Genomic DNA, 21,951 nt, shown 5'->3' on the forward strand with positions numbered 1-21,951 from the left:
AGTAGTCATAACTTCAGATCTTTCTTTACACATGTGTAGATACACTTTACACTCTTATCACATGTCTTTATTTGTTATCAGTGCTAGGATTGTGCCTTCGATAGCTAGATTGACATCTCCATTTTGCTGTGAGCTTAAACTGTTTTGCACATGTCACATTTGATGGAATATGAGCTTATATTTTGTCCTTAGGTTTTGTAGGCACACCTCTGGTAAACCTTCACGAGACTTCAACTCGTCCACTAGGGACACTTAGTGGTTTAAAAGGCTTAGTGCATACGCTAAATGCATTCGAAAGACCAGCGACAGTGGTATAGTTAGGATTTCCTTAGTTTTGTTTTACTTGAGGACAAGTAAAATTCAGGTTTGGGGGTATTTGATGAGTGCCAAATATTGTATTTATCTATCCCTTTTTGTTGGCATTTAACTCATCTTTTATGCATTAATTCTACATTTTATCCCATATTCTGTATTTTCATTGTTTTCAAGAATAAATATTTTTCTTACTTAATTTTGCATTTTTAGGTAATAAATAAAGTTCGGATGAGTCGCGGAGCGAAAAGAGCAGAAAAGTAGTGAAAAGCCGGGAGAAATTACGCAAGGAAGCCGCGAAGAATGGTGCGCACAACCTCATTTTCTACACACAAAAGCGCCTCCGTTCTCAGCCATCAGATCAGTTCTCAGAAGCATCCGACGGTCGCTCCTGCATAGGGCATCAAAATCTGAAGTCTCTGCCAAGCACCACAGCGCTGAAATTCCAAGCCTTCAGATTAGATGGTAGTTGAATCCAACGGTCGCTCCATTGCTGTGCATCAAAGTTTGATATCTCCGCCTAACACTACAACACCTAACTCCATCTGGCATCGTTGATTTCGTTGTATCAAAAATCTAGCGGTCGCTACAAGCTTCACTCCGCATCACCGTCTGATTCACCTACCAGCTTCGCATCTCGCGGCCCATCTCACGAAACATCAAGACTAGATGGATTCGCTCAACACTCTATCACCCGAGCCCTACCACCTAACCAAACAACCCCCTTCTCCCATTCTATCGAACCCATCTACCACCATCACCCCCCTCTCTGCAGAACCACCTCCTTCCCTGCCGCACCACCATCATCACCACCACTCCTGCAACAGCCACCAAACCACCAACTCTCCACAACAACCACAACCCATCACTACTATCATCACCCCTATCACCTATTACTCTATTTCAACAACTCCACCATCCTCTTCACTGTTAGGATTGGATTTGGTGAATTAGATTGATAGATGAAGCAATTGGAGGCGTGGATAGCAGCAGGAGCGTCAGAGGAAGAATGGGTCGTCGCACATGGGAGGAATGTGCCATAAAATTAGGTAATTTGCAAAACCTAATTTCACTGAATTTGGGGGAAAATTGGGGAAAACCCTAATGATGTAATTGGGTATAAATTGGGACTATGGGTTGTGTTAGAAACTATGCTTGGAATAGCCAGCATCCAGGACTTTCATGTCCTGTTAATTGTTATGTTTGTGTTTTTGTTAATGTTTGTGTTAATTGTTATGTATGTTTGGACTAGCCTACATCCAGGACTCTCATGTCCTGTTAATTTTCAATTTACAAGCACAATTACAGTTCACTTGTTATGCTTAATGTTTTTAGTTCAATTTGCTGCTTGTTTAATGTTCATGTTCTGTTAATTTCTGTTTAGTGTGATGTTTCTGTTAATGTTTTTATTTTCATCTCCTGTTAACATGTGTCCTGTTTAGGTGTTGTTCATTGTTAGTTCAGTTAGTTCTGTTAAATGGAGTGTTAGATTAAACTTTGCTGCATAGTGTTAATTGAGTAGTGGGGAGAAACTAGTGCTCACTAGTGACAATGAGCAAGCTAGCTCTCTTCCCACTCTAAAAGAGTGCCTTAGTTTAGCTCCATGTTAGCTTAACCATCTCCCCTGCCTTAGGCTAATTGCCTTTGTGTCATTTTCTCTTTGCTCCATTTTGTTTTGTTTTTGCTGTTTAGTTCTTCCATTGCTTTGCATTATTTGTTTCCCCTGCTGCTATTTCTTTTCCTGTTAATTGCTTCCTTTTTTTTCTCTTGGCCTTGTGCTGCTGTGCAGCACTTGTGCTGCTGCTACTTCTTTTCTTGTTACTGCACTTGGCTTGCTGCAACTCTGTTGCTGCTGCCTTCCTTGGCCTTGCTGTGCAGCTCTTGTTCTGTTGCTGCTACCCTGCCACTTCTTCTCCTGCCAAGCCAAGTCCAGTTCCTGCTGCTGCTGCTGCTGTGCAGACTTGCTACTCCTGCAGCCAAGCAAAGGCCAATCCAACTGAGCCCAATTCACTTCAGTGAAGCCTAAGGCCCAGTCCTCAGTAACCAAGCCCAGTTTCTAAAACCAAAAGCCCAGAGCACAACTTGGGCTCATCAGAAGACCAAAACCAAAGCCCAATTTCATTAAGGCCAAAGCCTAGTGTATTGATAGGTTAGAGCTAAAGCCCAATTCAATTAATTGTGGGCTTAACCCAAAAACCTGAACTCACTGTAAGGTCCAAGGCCAACTGAGTCCAAAGTCCAACTGAGCCCAAGCTCAGTTCCTTTATTGTGAACAAACCCATTAGTACTTTAAGCCCAACAGTCCCAAAAGGCTTCTAAGCCCAAAGCAAATCTAGGAACCCAATTAGCTAAATCACTTCCAAAACACACCCGATCTCTGTGGATCGACCCGTACTTGCACGAGCTACAACCGACGACCGTGCACTTGCGGTATTACTGTAGGCCCCCGTTTTCTTGCGCTTAATTTTATACACCCCTTCGGGCCTACCAAGTTTTTGGCGCCGCTGCCGGGGATTGGTGCTGTGTTTTCTTGTTGTTTTATTAGCTATTTTGCATTTCACTGCATAGCATTTGCATCTGCATCTGCTTCACTTCATTTGCTGTTGGACCTGCTGTTCTGAACCTGTTTTCCTCTGCTGGGACGCCACCAAGGAAAAGAACCAAAGCCCAACTGGGTTTTTGCAACAATATCAGAGCAGCTGGGTTGTGCTTAAAAGGTAACCCATTTAAGAGAACCCGAATTGTGGGCTTCCAATTTTTTAATTGTGGGCTTGTAATATTAAAGCCAATTTTTGGGCTTCTCTTATTTTCTGTTGGGTTTGTAATAATTATTTGTGGGCCTGTTTGTTTAATTTGTGGGCTTGTTTAAATTCTTTCATTGGACTTGTATTTTGGACTCTGGGTTTAAACCCAGCTGAGCTTGTAACCGATTGTGGGCTTGCTTCCACTCAAGAGTGGACCTCGAAACCAAGTTTTAAAACAAACGTCGGGCCTTAACCAACTGGGCCAAATTAAACTTTCAAAATTAAAACTTAGTGTTCGTGGGCCGCAGCCTTCCTTCCATTAGAGGACCAACAGTGGGCGTGCTCCCTTTCAAAAACCAAATTTTATTTCTTTCTTAAAAAAAAAAAAAAAAAAAAAAAAAAAAAAACTCTATTTTTTCCCTGTTTTTTTTTAAAAAAAAAAAAAAAAAAAAAAAATTCTTTTGCTCCCAATTTTAAACCAAATTTCTACTTTGCTCCCATTTAAACCAAATTTTCTCTTTCGTTTTCCCATCAAAACCAAAATTTTTTTTTTCCCAACAAAACCAAATTTTTCCCAAAAGTCCAATCCCATTAAAAAACCAAATTTTCTTAGTTAAAATTCCTTTTGTATATATTTGTGCTCATCCATTGTGACTCCGAATATGTTGGAGTTTTGCCTTGGATAACGGAGTTTTAATTCTGCTTTCGCCGAAATCGGGTATTCTCTCTCCTTTTACTCTACTCAGCATGTCCCTTTCCATATGTTGCATTTTAATCCTTTCCATATTTGAAACATTGAGGACAATGTTTAGTTTAGGTTTGGGGGTATAGAGTAGATACTTTGATAATTTGCTATAATTGAAACGAACTCCTTCTTCTTTTTGAAAAATTGAAAAATTCCAAAAAAAATTGAAAAATCAAAATTCAAAAAAATTAAAAAAATGAAAAAAATCATAAAAATGGAGCTCATTTACCTTGAAATGTTGACTCTTGTGCAAATATGTATTTTATTAGGAGTCTTAGTCTAGATATTTAGGCACCCTAATTCTAGCACAATTCACATAGTGATAAGAAATTTGCACGCGCACGATCTACCAATAATGTATGGCCTCGATCTTCAAGGTGTTGGATAGGAAGTTACGATTGCCAATCACTTTAGAATACTGAACGAAACTTGACTAGCTTGTTCTTTGGTTGGTTGGGATAGAAGGTGGAGGTTACATTAAGAAAGACAACCATCGAATTTAACTGGGTGCATCAAAAAGGGCTACCTCTTGCAAAGTGTCATGTAATTTTTGTTTCCTTTTGTATATGTATCAAAAGTGTTTCTTTGTTCTTAAAAAAAAAAAAAAAAAAAAAAAAAAAAAAAAAAAAACGATGTATATATTCAGAAAAAATATCAGAAAAATACAAAAAAAAAAAAAAAAAAAAAAAAAAATCAAGTATTTATCAATTCCATCATCTCTTGTTCCAAAAATAAAAGAGAATTGTCAATGTAAATAAGAGTCATGTAAATAGTCATTTTGTTGTTTTATTGTTGTAAGCAAGGAGGGTGTATGCCATTGATGTACAACGCGAGTAATTGTGAAATACCTCCAACTCATTCACAATTCTCGTAAAGTCCGGACAGCTAGCTAGATTTCGACCTCAGTCTTAGCCTGAGAAACTATCTCTTGGTGATTAGTAGTCATAACTTCAGATCTTCTTTACACATGTGTAGATACATTTACACTCTTATCACATGCTTTATTTGTTATCAGTGCTAGGATTGTGCCTTCGATAGCTAGATTGACATCTCCATTTGCTGTGAGCTTAAACTGTTTTGCACATGTCACATTTGATGGAATATGAGCTTATATTTTGTCCTTAGGTTTTGTAGGCACACCTCTGGTAAACCTTCACGAGACTTCAACTCGTCCACTAGGGACACTTAGTGGTTTAAAAGGCTTAGTGCATACGCTAAATGCATTCGAAAGACCAGCGACAGTGGTATAGTTAGATTTCCTTAGTTTTGTTTTACTTGAGGACAAGTAAAATTCAGGTTTGGGGTATTTGATGAGTGCCAAATATTGTATTATCTATCCCTTTTTGTTGGCATTTAACTCATCTTTTATGCATTAATTCTACATTTTATCCCCATATTCTGTATTTTCATTGTTTTCAAGAATAAATATTTTTCTTACTTAATTTTGCATTTTTAGGTAATAAATAAAGTTCGGAGAGTCGCGGAGCGAAAAGAGCAGAAAAGTAGTGAAAAGCCGGGAGAAATTACGCAAGGAAGCCGCGAAGAATGGTGCGCACAACCTCTTTTTCTACACACAAAGCGCCTCCGTTCTCAGCCATCAGATCAGTTTCAGAAGCATCCGACGGTCGCTCCTGCATAGGGCATCAAAATCTGAAGTCTCTGCCAAGCACCACGCGCTGAAATTCCAAGCCTTCAGATTAGATGGTAGTTGAATCCACGTCGCTCCATTGCTGTGCATCAAAGTTTGATATCTCCGCCTACAACACTACAACACCTAACTCCATCTGGCATCGTTGATTTCGTTGTATCAAAAAATCTAGCGGTCGCTACAAGCTTCACTCCGCATCACCGTCTGATTCACCTACCAGCTTCGCATCTCGCGGCCCATATCACGAACATCAAGACTAGATGGATTCGCTCAACACTCTATCACCCGGCCCTACCACCTAACCAAACAACCCCCTTCTCCCATTCTATCGAACCCATCTACCACCATCACCCCCCTCTCTGCAGAACCACCTCCTTCCCTGCCGCACCACCATCATCACCACCACTCCTGCAACAGCCACCAAACCACCAACTCTCCACAACAACCACAACCCATCACTACTATCATCACCCCTATCACCTATTACTCTATTTCAACAACTCCACCATCCTCTTCACTGTTAGGATTGGATTTGGTGAATTAGATTGATAGATGAAGCAATTGGAGGCGTGGATAGCAGCAGGAGCGTCAGAGGAAGAATGGGTCGTCGCACATGGGAGGAATTGTGCCATAAAATTAGGTAATTTGCAAAACCTAATTTCACTGAATTTGGGGGAAAATTGGGGAAAACCCTAATGATGTAATTGGGTATAAATTGGGACTATGGGTTGTGTTAGAAACTATGCTTGGAATAGCCAGCATCCAGGACTTTCATGTCCTGTTAATTGTTATGTTTGTGTTTATTGTTAATGTTTGTGTTAATTGTTATGTATGTTTGGACTAGCCTACATCCAGGACTCTCATGTCCTGTTAATTTTCAATTTACAAGCTCAATTACAGTTCACTTGTTATGCTTAATGTTTTTAGTTCAATTTGCTGCTTGTTTAATGTTCATGTTCTGTTAATTTCTGTTTAGTGTGATGTTTCTGTTAATGTTTTTATTTTCATCTCCTGTTAACATGTGTCCTGTTTAGGTGTTGTTCATTGTTAGTTCAGTTAGTTCTGTTAAATGGAGTGTTAGATTAAACTTTGCTGCATAGTGTTAATTGAGTAGTGGGGAGAAACTAGTGCTCACTAGTGACAATGAGCAAGCTAGCTCTCTTCCCACTCTAAAAGAGTGCCTTAGTTTAGCTCCATGTTAGCTTAACCATCTCCCCTGCCTTAGGCTAATTGCCTTTGTGTCATTTTCTCTTTGCTCCATTTTGTTTTGTTTTTGCTGTTTAGTTCTTCCATTGCTTTGCATTATTTGTTTCCCCTGCTGCTATTTCTTTTCCTGTTAATTGCTTCCTTTTTTTTCTCTTGGCCTTGTGCTGCTGTGCAGCACTTGTGTTGCTGCTACTTCTTTTCTTGTTACTGCACTTGGCTTGCTGCAACTCTGTTGCTGCTGCCTTCCTTGGCCTTGCTGTGCAGCTCTTGTTCTGTTGCTGCTACCCTGCCACTTCTTCTCCTGCCAAGCCAAGTCCAGTTCCTGCTGCTGCTGCTGCTGTGCAGACTTGCTACTCCTGCAGCCAAGCAAAGGCCAATCCAACTGAGCCCAATTCACTTCAGTGAAGCCTAAGGCCCAGTCCTCAGTAACCAAGCCCAGTTTCTAAAACCAAAAGCCCAGAGCACAACCAGCTAACGCATGGCAACCTTTGGCCCGATGCCAAGCCCAAGTTTGGTCGCGCCCAAATAAAGCCAAAACCCTAACTTTTTGACGCGCCAAAACTAGGCCATATTAAAGACGTACCGGCCATGATTTCACGCCACTAGATACCAAACGAAGGGTTGCAATAATCAACGACTACCCTTCCTCTCAAGATGCAAAATCTCGACCCTTGAAAGTCATCACGGAGCCGGCAAGTCTCCCAAGCTCAATTTGCCGAACAACAACATGCTACATGTTTTCCAAGAAAACACTCGAGACATCAACACATGTCACAAACTGGGGGATGCTCATTGGGTATTGGTTCGGCGGTTTACAGCGTGCGGCGTACACTACGCCCGTTATAAGACAGTTTCATAAGGATGAGGCGGTTAGTAAATACAGGGAGTAATGGTGAAACGCTTTCTTTTATGGAACATCAATTTCAGGCATTACCGGTTACCACCTCCTCCCATTTACTCATCCGTTTTTTATTTCTTACGAGACCAGAGTACGTTTCACTTCGACTTGTATAAATAGGTCTTACCTATTTCCACCGAATGACAAGTTCAGGTCAGGAGGATACAACACTCAGAAAATATTTGCTAGATTTCCATCTGTTAGCTTCACACTTTCTGATACAAGTCGTGAAACAACTACTCTTCCAGAATCAACTATTCTGGTCTCAACACTCTCTTCGCTTCCCTCCCCAAAACCAACCCTTCTCCTTCACTTTGTGACTGAAGCATGTCTAGAACGGCCATTTCTTGGTTTATACCGGATTTGTACAGATTGATCTCTCGAATCTAAAGTACTCCCTTGCAGTACATTGTTTAGGGTTTAAACCCGTTTCTCACCCACACACCCGAAATTACCAAAATCAGTAGAAATCGTTTTCACCCTCAAACAAAAGTATAAAGAATCACCTTGTGGTGTGAGGTTTCTCACAAACCCCTGGATCGCTTATTCTTTTGAACATCATAATGTTCATTTAATTAGTTTGCTTGGTAGTTTTCAAAAGAACTTGAAACAAAGTAGATGTGGTTATATCTCTAGATATTAAGACTCAAAGATATTTGCAAAAGTGCATGATGGACTTTTTCTTCCCAATTCGAATGACTCTATAAACCATGGAGTGTGTTTGCAGTTACACTAGAACACTCACTTATTGATTTAAACAATCAGGCGGATGTAAATATACCCGTTTAAGTGACTATATGATTGGGAAGGGATAAACAAGTAAGGTTTTGTGCCATACGTATTAAATAAGTTCCTGATTCAGAATTATAGCTATCTATGTCGACGGTATGGACATGATAAGTACTCTTAATGAAATAAGAGATCTTACAAGCTATTTAAAATCTGAATTTGAGATGAAAATCCTGGGAAATCTCAATCTTATCTATGTTCTGAACTAGAAGACCGAGCTTGTGGTATATTATTCCACCAGTTTGCATATTCCATTATCAGGCAATTTAACAAGTATATGCATCCTGCTAGCACTCCCATGATTATTCGAGTTTCAAATGTACATAAATGACCAATTCGTCTAAAGGAAGATGACGAAATTGTGTCGGAAGATGAACTTTCCTTATCTAAGTATAATGGACGCATTATTGTACTTAGCATAATATACTCGATCAAATGTTACATCCTCAATGAACTTGCTAGATAAATATAGCTCAGCGCCAACGCAACGTCATTGGAATGTTATAGTGAATGTAATCATGTACTTAAAGGTAACCACTGACATAAACTTGTATTATCCCCACAAACACATAAAAAGGAATGCTAACGAAAGTGCAATCCAAAGGTTGTTTATTATGAAAGAAAAATAATCTCTTCTCCAACGAAAGTAATAAGGGGGAGATATGGTAGACTATTTTCTAATTCATTACTGATATTCAGTTTCGAAAAGTACATGACTAAAAGAACTGTCTAGAACAACTCTGAAAGTAATCAGGGGGAGATGCCGACATCAGGGGGAGGATCCAAGGATATGATGTCGACATATTTTACTTCGAAATTGAAGTTGTGTTATACTATTTTTCCCTTCGATCGAGAATAGTTTTTCCCAAAGGGTTTTGTTACTCGAAAAGGTTTTTAGCGAGACAACACTAAAAACATCAAGTATGTTAAACGTCTAAGACATAAAGATCGTGTTGATATTACTGAAAATTTCTGAATCAAAGAAATGAAACGTGATAGTATGTTAAGAAACGTAACTTCCAGAATTAACAACATGGTCTTATAAACATTCAAGTCACCAAAGTAAAGTGTGATAAACTCCTTTTGACTACATTAGACTAATGAAAATTGTCTGACATCAGGGGGGGGGGGGGATCTAATGGTGTGTTGAACTATTTTCCTTCACCGAGGTTACATTTTCCTACAGGGTTTTGTTACTCGGCAAGGTTTTTAATGAGACAACAACAAACACCGGGAATGTAATTTCCCAGCTAATTAAGGATATTGTCTTTCCCACGAGGATTTTCCGCCTTAGAATTTGTGAAACATCTAGTCAACTTCAACGGATCACCTTTACTTGCATCTGTCAGGTTGTACTCTTTTCCCTTCATCAAGGTTTATCCCACTGGGTTTTCCTTGTCAAGGTTTTAATGAGGCAACATATACGCATCCAACTATGTTCTAGGTTTTATTAATATTGTACTCTTTTCTTTAGTTCAGGTTTTGTCCCTATGGGTTTTCCTGACAAAGTTTTAGCGAGGCATTTAACTTAGATCATCGATCTTTGAAGATCGTATTGCATGTGATGAACTACATGTAAAGTACGTGAGAACATGTGAAGTACTACATGTGAAGAATTTTACCAAGATTTTATCCTACTGAGTTTTTCTTTGTCAAGGTTTTAATGAGGCAATTGATTTCGTCACAAGTCACCAAGGAGAGGACGACCTTTGAAGAACTACATTCGAAGCACTATATGTGAAGCACTGCGTATGAAGTTCTATTGGACCGCATAAGGGGAAGTGTTGTAGGAGCTATGACCCATATATGTGCGGCCCAACTAAGTAGTTAGGGTTTTCCCATGGTTGTATATAAAGGATACTATGCTATGTAATATGACTTCTGCCTATCAATACAATCCCTCTTCCCATTTCTCATTTTCTTGGTCTTCTCTTAGTTTTTCCCCTAAAGATATTGATTGTTTTGTACATAGTGTGAGAGCTAAACACATTTCACATACATATTTGTCGTTGTTGACCCAAAAATCTACCATCACTGCGACTATAATCTAATTAGAAAAGTTTACCTTCAATAAAATACTACAACCGTAATCTAATTCGCAGCCACCATATGCACTGAAAAATTTTAAAATCAAAATTTTAATATATCATGTAATAGTGATTGAGCAGTATCAGTACACTAAAAACTCTACATAAATTATTAAAGTAACTAAAAAAAACGTCTTTGAATTGGCTAAAAAATCACTTAAAATCGGACAACTCAGCTGATTTAATCGCTTGGACTCGGAATTGGCTTGGAGTTGAAAATCGCCGAGGTCATTTAGCAAGTAGCCACTAATCGTTCGGAACTCGGCCTTAGAGACCATTTTTTAGAAGAAGAATTTCATATATTAGAGAATTTACAAAGGGTCTACCAGAGATAAAAAAAATAAAAGAAAAAGACTACTCTATAAAGAAAAAGATTCTCAATTTGAAACAGAGTTTGCAAAATTAAGATGAACTCTAGACCCTTTGGCAACAGTCTATGACAGAACTAAGGATTTCGCTTCGTCGGCCAAGTCAATATCAACCTTAAACTCATAGTTCTTCTCAAAAGTTCAACAGTTCCGTTCTTTCAATAATGTACAGATTATAGCATCCGGAATCAAATCTCATATGACCCTTCCATGAGAAAATAACTAAGAGTAAAACCAACAAATTTCCAAATCTTTAAACAACTTTAGAAATACCCACGACCAATTAGTATTAGGATTCAACATGTACTAGACCTTACGAGCAATCTTGCAATGCAAGAAAAGATGATCCTGAGATTCTTCACCATTCCCACAGAGAACACAAGAGTTATATATATGTATCCCTTTCTGATAAATAATATCAATCGTAGTAAGCTTGTTGTGAATTAAAAACCACATTACAAAGGTGATCTTAGGGGGAATAGCTGATTTACAGATGAAAGAACTTGGAAAATTATCCAGCAATTAACTTAGAGTAAAAAGACTTCAGTAAAAAAATACCAGAGTTATCAGACCATCTTCTATTGTCTATCATATCATTAACAGTAGGTGGGGAGGAACAAATAACCACAACCAATTCAATTAGAAGATCAGCTTCAACATCATTGAGAAGACGCTTAATATTTAAATTTCCAAATTTCGTTATCAGAGATTATGTCTACAATTTTTCAGTATTTGTTTCTTACCAGCTTGAAAATATTGACATTACCTACCCAACAATCAAACCAGAAAGAGATTCGCTTTCTGGAATGAATATTTAGGGTTGAGTTAAAACTGATCGGTGAGCTGGTGTCTGCAAAACTTTTCCAGCAAGATATACCAAAGGCGTCGATATTCCCAGGTACCCAATACGACTGAGTATCACCATGTTTATCTGCAATGATTAGGCGCCATAATTGAGTTTTTTCAATTCCAAATCTCCAGCACCATTTAGCCAGCATACACACATTCATGATGGAAATATTTAAAACTTCAAGTCCTCCTCTTTTTTTTAGAAGCCACGATCATCTTCCAATTAATTAGATGTGAAATTTTAGAACCAACATTATGTTCCCAAAGGAAATACGGCCCTCATCGTCCTCTTTGCTTAATGATAGACATTAATTGGTGCCTTAAATAAATGGAAGTGATAGAGTGACATTGAAGCTAAAATGATTTCAGCAAAGCTAACTTCCCAACTTCTGTTAATGTTCATTGTCTCTAGGTAGATAGCCTAAAATCAAAATTCTCAATAATTGGATTTCATATATAGACTTGGAATTTGATTTAGCATCAAGAGGCATCCCTAAATACTTGAAAGGAAGCATATTTGTTGCGCAACCAAATTTATCTGCCCACATATTCAGATTAGGGATATCACTTATAGCTACAAGTTTGTTTTTAGAGGTGTTCAATTTCAAACCAGATATGTATTCAAATTAATGTAGTGCCGAGAATAAATTAAGAAGTTCCTCATTTTTATCATCAAGAAAGAAGATAGTATCATCTGCATAATATAGATGATTTACTACAACACTTATAGTTGAAACAGAAAAGCGGAAGAACAAGTTAAGTTGAATTGGTCTATCAAAATACCTGGAAAACCCTTCATAGAAATGTTGAAGAGTAATGGTTAGATTGGACAACCTTGCATGATACCTCTACTACTTTTAAAAGAAACCAAATGGGAAACCATTGACGAGAACTGAGAAGGAAGAAGTAGAGTAACAAAACCTCAACCACTTACACATTTTTTAACTGAAACCCATTTTAATCTTCACGGATTCAAGATAATACCATATCAAAAGCTTTTTCAAGATAAATCTTGCAAATGATTCCAGGTTTACGTGATATGATTCTTGAATCTACAAGATCATTGGTGATTAGAATGCCATCAGCAATCTGCCTGCCTTCAATATAAGCATTTTGAATTGGTGATATAGTAAATATCACCAGTTTCATTCTTGAAGCTAGAACTTTGCAATGATTTTGTATACTCTAGTTAGGAGGCAAATAGGTCTATAATCTCTTATATTTTCAATACGATCCTTTTTGGGATAAGAGTGATAAAATTGGAATTGTGTCTATTATCAATACAACCAGAAGAATAAAATTCTTCAATAGTACTCACTGCATCTTATTTTATGAACTTCCAACATTTCGAAGAAAAAAAAACATTGTCGGATACCCATCAGGTCCAGGAAGCAGGAGCCTTGTCATTACTTAGTTCTTATATAACATGCTAAACTTCTTCTTCTATGAAATTGGCCTCTAAAATAGTGGATTCAACTTCATTGATACTATCAAAAATAATGTCGTCCAAATCAGGTGTGATGACTTCATCCTCAGCAAATAACTCATTGTAGAAACCGACAATGTGATCTTGTAACTTGCGTCTATCATCTACCAACTCATAACCAATATACAACTGCATAATTCTATTATATCTCCTTTAAAACAAAATATTTATGTCTCTCTCTCGTAGCCATTTAGTGTTTGATTTAATCCTCCAAGCAGCATTTACCAATATTATCTTAAGTTACTCTTTCAAACTCAGGTTTATTTTGATATTTTCTTGAATTTTCTCTTCAATTAGAATATTATCTTCAGCAAAACAATCAATATCTTGAATATCTGAGAACATAAGATTGAGTTTAGTATTAACATGATCAAAAACATGCTTATTCCATACCTTCATTTTCTATTTCAAACCCTTGAGTTTCAACCATAAGATTGTACTTAGTGTACATGCAAAACAAAATGACTGCCACTATTCTTCTAAAATTGTAGAATATCATTCCCCAGAAACCACATTATTTCAAACATAAAGGGGCTAGGACTCTAGGATAGATCAAAAATATCTAAGTATTAAGGAAAGTGTAATACTTTCCAAGACCGTAGTGGTCAGTCTATGGAAAGTATTGTCCATGTAAGTCATTAATGTGAGACTGATAAGGTAAGTGATATTTTAGGAAAGTGTGGTCATATACTAGGAAAGGATTGTCCATGTAAGTCATGATTTTGAGACTTATAAGGAAAGTCTCAAATCCGTGTCTTAGGAAAGTTTTGAGTCTCAAGTTATCGGTCATGTATAAATATCTATAGAACTACTATGAATAAAATTAAGAAAGGAATTTACCAAAGTTTTAACATGGCATCACGAGCCGGTTGAAAACTGAAAAAAAAAAAAAAATCGTTGAGAATGGGTGGAGATGGAGAATCAAGCAAAGACAAGAATATAGATTATGATACGCAAAAGAAGAATCCAGTATATCACCTAGGATTTGCGAATGGAAGAGGTGGTAGAGGACAAGGAACGTGCAATCAGGTTCGAGCACATAATCTAAATATATCAGAGACAAAGCAGTCAAATGGTCCATATTCCTCAGACGGCTCAGATTTGATGGGAGTAACCGCAACACAACTCAGACAGGTGCTTGAGTTTTTGAATGCAAAGAAAAATACGTCCCAACTTCAAGGTAAGCAAACTAAACCGAATTGGATTATTGACACGGGAGCTACAAATCATGTCACGTGTAGAAGAAATGACATGATTGATGTGAAAGATATTGTGGAGTGTACTGTTGGACTCCCAGATGGAAAATATGCACAATCTGAGAAAATAGGGACTATTATTCTGCAGGGCGGTTTGAGACTTAATAATGTGCTTTATGTGCCTCAAATAACTTGTAACCTAATTTCAGTCACACAACTTATTGATGAATTAATGTGTACGGTACAATGTACTAACAGTTTATGTCTTATACATGACCGGTTGACGAGGAAGGTGATTGGAATGGGTGAACGACAAGGTGGACTGTATATTTTCTGTGGTGTGCCTCGAGTTGAAGTTATGGCAGTCAGTGGAGAATCATACGAGCTGTGGCATCGACGAATGGGACATCCATCAGAAAAAGTATTGCAAAGGTTGCCGGGTGTGAGTAGATTGAAGAAGCATAATGAAGTTTGTGATATTTGCCCAAGAGAGAAACAACATAGGAGTAGCTTTACTAGTAGTCTAAGTAAATCCAGTTGTATTTTTGAGTTGATTCATATAGATTTCTGGGGTCCTTATAGGGCTACATCGTCTTGTGGAGCACAATATTTTTTAACAATAGTAGATGATTTTTCAAGAGGTGTGTGGATTCATTTACTTCCAAATAAAACGGCAGTTGAACGAACGTTTCTTGATTTCATTGCTCTTGTGAAATGACAATTTGATAAAGATATCAAAGTTGTTAGAAGTGATAATGGTACCGAGTTTAATTCATTACGTGGATATTTTAAGACTAATGGGATAGTTTTTGAAACATCGCGTGTAGGCACTCCGCAACAAAATGGAAGAGTGGAGAGAAAGCATCAACATATATTGAATGTGGCAAGGGCTTTGAGATTTCAAGCCAACTTGCCAATACGGTTTTGGGGAGAATGCGCATTGACAGCTGCGTATTTGATTAATCGTACTCCTACACCTATTCTGGAAAATAAAACGCCGTATGAAATATTGTTTGGAAAGCAACCTCCGTATAATCAGTTGAAAGTGTTTGGATGTCTGTGTTATGTGCATGATCAAAGTAATAAAGGTGATAAATTTGCAAGTAGAGGAAGGAGGTGTGTTTTTCTTGGATATCCGTTTGGTAAAAAGGCATGGCAAGTATATGACTTGGATGAAAGAAAATTTCTTGTGTCAAGAGACGTCCAGTTTTGTGAGAATAGTTTCCCATATAAGAATGAAACATCTGTGTTGCAGCAGCCAACAGTTTCGACTCGCAACGAGAGTGTTCAGCCTGGTCATGATTTTGAGACCGAGGTGACTGGTGTATCAGCTGAGACTGATCAGCTGAATCCAGCGTTTGACTGGAGTGATGAAGAAGACGTAACAGCGACAACAGGAGAAAGTGTGGCAGTACCAGGCGTAACTGCGACAGCAGGAGACGCTGTAGGCATACCGGGCGTAACTGTGACACAAGGAGAAGGTGTAGCAGTTCAAGATGTGACTGCAACGGAAGAAGAACGTGTAGCACTTCAAGAGAGATCTGACATTATGAGTCCGGGCAATGATGTTGCAGTAGAAGGTGATATGGGTAAAAGAAAGCGTACGAAAATTCCATCGAGTAGGCTTAAGGGATTTGTGACGCACACCACTCGAGAAAACAGTCCATCTCATCTTCATTCATCACAATCATCCTCCTCAGGTACACCGTATCCTTTGACATATTATGTTAGTTGTGATAAATTTTCTAGACCGTATAAGAAATTTCTTGCAGCTATAACTGCGAGTTCTGCACCTCGCAACTTTAAAGAAGCAATGAAACATCCAGGATGGAGGAAAGCCATGGAGGAAGAAATACGAGCACTAGAAGAACAAGATACCTGGGTTTTGTAAGAATTACCGGAGGGCAAGAGAGCACTAGGAAGTAAATGGATATATACAGAAAAGTATGATGAAAATGGGAATTTGGTTCGTTTAAAAGCAAGATTGGTGATATTTGGAAATCATCAGGTGGAAGGCTTAGATTACAAAGAGACCTTTGCACCTGTAGCAAAAATGACAACAGTGCGCACTTTTCTAGCTGTTGTAGCTGTTAAAAATTGGGAAGTACATCAGATGGATGTGCACAATGCATTTCTACATGGAGATTTGGAGGAAGAGGTGTATATGAAAATACCACCTGGATTTGCGAGAGGTAATCCTAATATGGTATGTAGAATGAAGAAATCATTGTATGGTTTGAAACAGGCTCCACGTTGTTGGTTCGCAAAACTATCAACAGCTTTGAAGAATTATGGTTTTCGGCAATCTTATTCAAACTATTCTCTCTTCACTATGATCAAAGGAAAGATGCAGCTTAATGTTTTGGTGTATGTGGATGATTTGATTGTTGCAGGAGATAATATAGTGGAGCTAAATAAATTTAAAACATATTTGGGACAGTGTTTCAAGATGAAAGATTTGGGAAAATTAAAATATTTTCTGGGCTTGGAGATAGCTCGCAGTAAGCAAGGCATTTATGTTTGTCAAAGGAAATATGCATTGGACATTATTATGGAGACGTGGTTATTGGGAGCAAAACCAGCAGAGTTTCCAATGGAAACTAATCATCGTCTAGCTTTGGCAACAGGGCCGTTGCTGATTGATGCAGAAAGGTATCGACGACTGATTGGAAGATTGATTTATCTGGCTATGACTAGACCAGATCTAGCTTATTCTGTGCATATTTTGTCACAGTTTATGAAGCATCCAAGACAAGAACATTGGGAAGCTGCACTTCGGGTAGTTAGATATTTGAAAAAGAATCCTGGGCAAGGAATTTTGTTGCGCTCTGATAGTAGTCTAAGTTTAAAAGGCTGGTGTGATTCAGATTGGGCAAGCTGTCCTTTGACTAGACGATCGTTGACAGGATGGTTTGTGCTTCTTGGAGATTCACCAGTGTCTTGGAAGACCAAAAAGCAGTACACAGTTTCTCGGAGTTCAGCTGAAGCAGAATACAGATCTATGGCTGCAGCTACTTGTGAATTGAAGTGGTTGAAGCAATTACTAGGTGATTTGGGAGTTTGTCATACACAGGGAATGAGTCTTCTTTGTGATAGTCAGTCGGCATTGTATATTGCTCAGAATCCCGTTTTTCACGAAAGAACTAAACATATAGAAGTGGATTGTCATCTCATTAGGGATGCGATAGTACAGAAAATTATTTCTCCCTCTTATACGCCTACGGGGTTGCAGTTGGCGGATATCTTCACCAAATCATTAGGACAAGTTCAGTTTCAAGGTCTTTTATCCAAGATGGGCATTTGTGACCTGCATGCTCCGTCTTGAGGGGGGGTATTAAGGAAAGTGTAATACTTTCCAAGACCGTAGTGGTCAGTCTATGGAAAGTATTGTCCATGTAAGTCATTAATGTGAGACTGATAAGGTAAGTGATATTTTAGGAAAGTGTGGTCATATACTAGGAAAGGATTGTCCATGTAAGTCATGATTTTGAGACTTATAAGGAAAGTCTCAAATCCGTGTCTTAGGAAAGTTTTGAGTCTCAAGTTATCGGTCATGTATAAATATCTATAGAACTAATATGAATAAAATTAAGAAAGGAATTTACCAAAGTTTAAACACTAAGAGAAGGGGAATGCCATCTGAGGTGGGTCTGGATTTTGCATTTTAGGGAACAAAATGGAAGTGAGATTCAATAGAGTGAGAAATAAGGAATCTGTCAAATCTACACATGACATGGTTTGATTGACCATTTGACCATGTGAATCTAGCACCTTTCAGAGGTAAACTAGAAGATCGTAAAATGAATTTAGAGAATTGTTTCATACTTCTGGACAATTTAATGCAATTTTTCTTCTCGGCATATGTTTTCACATTATTGTAATCTCCACCTAAGCACCAAGGTAGATCCCAGTAATTGCAGACATTGTCTAATTTAAATTTAATCCAAAAATCAGCTTTATCGACTGGGTTATTTGATCCATACATATTTATGAGAACCCATTCAAAACCATCTTAAAGACCGATTTCAACTACTTTGGACCCATATGTGCTTACATAAGTCTTCTAAACTTACTTGCGAAAGTAGGCTTTAGCTTCGATCTTCTTGTCTCTCTTATACATCTTGGACCTGCTTACATCGAGCTCTTTACCCTTTCAGATGTTTACGCGACCGAGGAGTCCATGACTGAGAAAAGTGAATCAATTGTGTTGGATGGCACAGACGAAGTCTTATATACCGAAATTAATTTCTTGGCCAACACACTACTCAATAACCTAAAATCTATTGTGTAACCCATAATCATTGTGACTAAGAGAATTTGCATTATCACCCACAATGGGAACATTAACCAAATGACATGAGTTATATTATAACCCAGAATTTCCCCAAGTTGTATCATGATCCAAAACGTATCATTGTGACCCAAATTAATTTTTGTTTGTATCATGACTCGAGTTAGTTAAATGACTCGAAATTTGTTATGTGACCCGCATCTATCATGTAATATGAATTTAGACCACTATCCAAAATCTCAGGATTCGTGATAAAAATTTGTAAAGTGACTAAGAGTATACATCGAGTGGTGTTGAATCTAGAGAAGTCCCGCGGAATCCTAACCTATCAAATCAGTTTTCTCAATAGTGTATTAATCTCAATGAGAAAATAAGGAGAAGAATTATTTTTCTGTGGAAAAAAAAAAGATAAATTTATGATTTTTCTTTTTTAAAGAAAAATCTTTTAAATTAAGTTTGGTGAAAATTTCGTTTTAAACTCAAAAATTATTCTTCATTTATTTCAAATATAAAAGAAGAAAAAGACCAAACCTCAAAGTCAAGAGGCCACTAATCTTCGGTTGTGCAGAGGCAAACTCAGGAATGGTCTCTATGCTGCGGCAATTCGCACCCTCACTTCAAGTGGAGTTGCACCTAACACCAAAAGTACCTTGAAAGAACTTCAGAATAAACATCCGTTTGCATCTCCACCACAGATTTCGTCCACCCCAATTTTACAAGAGGCTATGGCAGCTTCTACCGATCTTGTTTTGGGTCGACTTAAGAGCTTCCCTAAGGGAACTTCCTGTGGGAGAGATGGGTTCAGGGCGCAACATCTTTTAGATGTCATTAGTGGCTCCGCAGCTGCCATTTCGGAAGAGGTACTTTTAGCCATCACAGAGGTAGTTAACCTTTGGCTTTCGGGCTTGTGTCCACCTGTTTTAGGGGACTTTGTATCAAGTGCACCTCTTACTCCCTTGATGAAGCCAGATGGGGGCTTGCATCCTATTGCCGTGGGTACAATATGGAGAAGACTTGTCTCCAAGCGCCGAAACGCACATTGGTAAGGAAATCAATGCTTATTTAGGGGATTATCAGTTTGGAGTAGGTGCCAAATGTGGTGGAGAGGCGATCCTACATGTTTTTAACCGTATGATAGAGGAAAAAGGCGATTCGAACAATCTCTTCATGTTATTGGTATATTTCTCGAATGCATTTAATTTCATTGACCGGTCATCCATGCTTTCCGAGGTACGTAAATTGTGCCCTTAGATTTCTCGATGGGTTGGATTCTGTTACGCGTCTCCCGCACGTTTATATTACATGGATCATGTTCTCGCCTTTTTTCAGGGTGTACACCAAGGTGATCCTTTAGGGCCTTTGTTGTTTGCTCTTACCCCTCACCCCTTGGTTCAAAAAATTGTCGTGCAATGTGAGTTAGAACTGCAAGCCTGGTACTTGGATGATGGTACTTTGATTGGTGATACTTTAATGGTTGCAAAGGCTTTGAAGATTATTCAAGATTATGGGGTTGAAAGGGGCTTGCATTTGAATACAGCCAAGACGGAATTGTTTTGGCCCTCTCCAGACACTAGAGCTCAGGTTCCAGGTGTTTTCCCTACTAATGTCAGTAGGCCAACTAAGGGAGTGAAACTTTTGGGTGGTCCGATCAGTCTTGAAAATCAATTCAACAAATATTTGGTTGTTAATAGGGTGCATAAGACTATATGGCTCTCATCGATGCTGTGTAAAAGTTAGAAGACCCTCAATGTGAATTGTTTTTGTTTCGAAATTGCACCGGTGTATCGAGACTTTATTTCACTTTGAGAACAACTAGACCTGATTTATTACAGGAAGCTCAAGATTTATTTGATGCTCGTCTGTTTCAATTCCTTAGACACATCATCACTAGAGAGGGCCCTGGCTTTGTACTCCTTCAACAAAGGCTTTCTACCTTACCTTTCAAACGTGGCATTCTAGGTGTGTATACTATGCAGGATACCAAACATTATTGTTTTCTTGCTTCTTATATACATACCCTATAGTTGCAGTCCACGATTTTGAGGAATACTGGTGTCAGTGGTAGTGGCCCAGCTCTTCAGCGAACTTTGGACTCCTTCAACTTACTGTGTGCTGCTGTTTCTCCTATTTACTCAAGTAATTTTGCCACCCATTCCATGAACTCCTTGGCAACTATTTACTTTGATGCAGTGAAGGAAAACATACCCACCAGTCATGTTATGATGGAGCGTGATTCGGTTCTATGGCAATGCAACCAAACAAAACATGCCTGGGATTTTCTGATGGCGATTCCAATTGATGGGCTTAATCAACATATTGGAGCTAGGCAGTTCAGTGCAATTCTCCGATACAAACTTGGGATCCCTCTTTTCGAAGTAGATGGCGCTTGTCCCTTTTGCAACAGAGATATGGATGTTTTTGGTGATCACGCCCTGCATTGTGCGAATGAAGTTGGGCTTAAATTCATACATGATTTGGTGAGAGATACTATTGCGGACATGTGTTACTGTGGGGCGTGCCAGCTAGGAAGGAAGTTGACTTGGGACTTCTTGCGAATAATGGCACTGCTTTGAGACCGGATGACATACTTGTGCATAACTGGGAGAATGGACGTGATGTGTGCTTGGACGTGAATGGTGTTTCTCCTTTTACAGGTGGTGGAGTTCGTACTTTTTCCTCAGGCCTTGCCATTAAGAATGTTGTTACTCGCAAGAATATTAAATACTTAGAAAAGTGCACGCCTCATGGTTATGGTTTTGGGACACTTGCTTTTACCACCTTAGGTGAATTAAGTGAAGGTACTATAGACTTTATGAAACGCCTGCACAACTATATTGCTAGCCACGATGCCAATGTTCGGGTCGGAGAATTTCTTTTTCATAGGTTAGGTGTAGTTATTCAAAAAGGTGTAGGAGCTCAGCTTGTTGCTAGGCTTCCGACCAATTTCTTACCGGGAGATAGTCTTTCTGAGTTGTAATATTGAGAATATAAAAATAATTGACTAGAACAGAATGCATAGACCCTATTAGTAAAGCTCATGTATAACAGACTCGTTGATAAATTTTTCCTTAAACCATGTCAACTTTTGGTTGGAGTTGAAAATAAAATTTTAAATTAATATTAAAATTTGAATAAATATATTATCTTAGGTGATGTTTTCTTTTTCTTCTTTTTTTCCACGAGCATGATATTTATTATTATCTTAGGTGATGGTGATACGATACATATTGTTTCAGAAGTGCTCCACACAAAAACAAAAACAACAAAAAATAAAAAAACAGCAAAAAAAAACAAATAAAAATAATGAACAACTCTTAATATCATCCAAATCA

The sequence above is a fragment of the Papaver somniferum genome, chromosome 8 (genome assembly GCF_003573695.1).
Source record: "Papaver somniferum cultivar HN1 chromosome 8, ASM357369v1, whole genome shotgun sequence".
In the NCBI taxonomy this organism is placed as follows: Eukaryota; Viridiplantae; Streptophyta; class Magnoliopsida; order Ranunculales; family Papaveraceae; genus Papaver; species Papaver somniferum.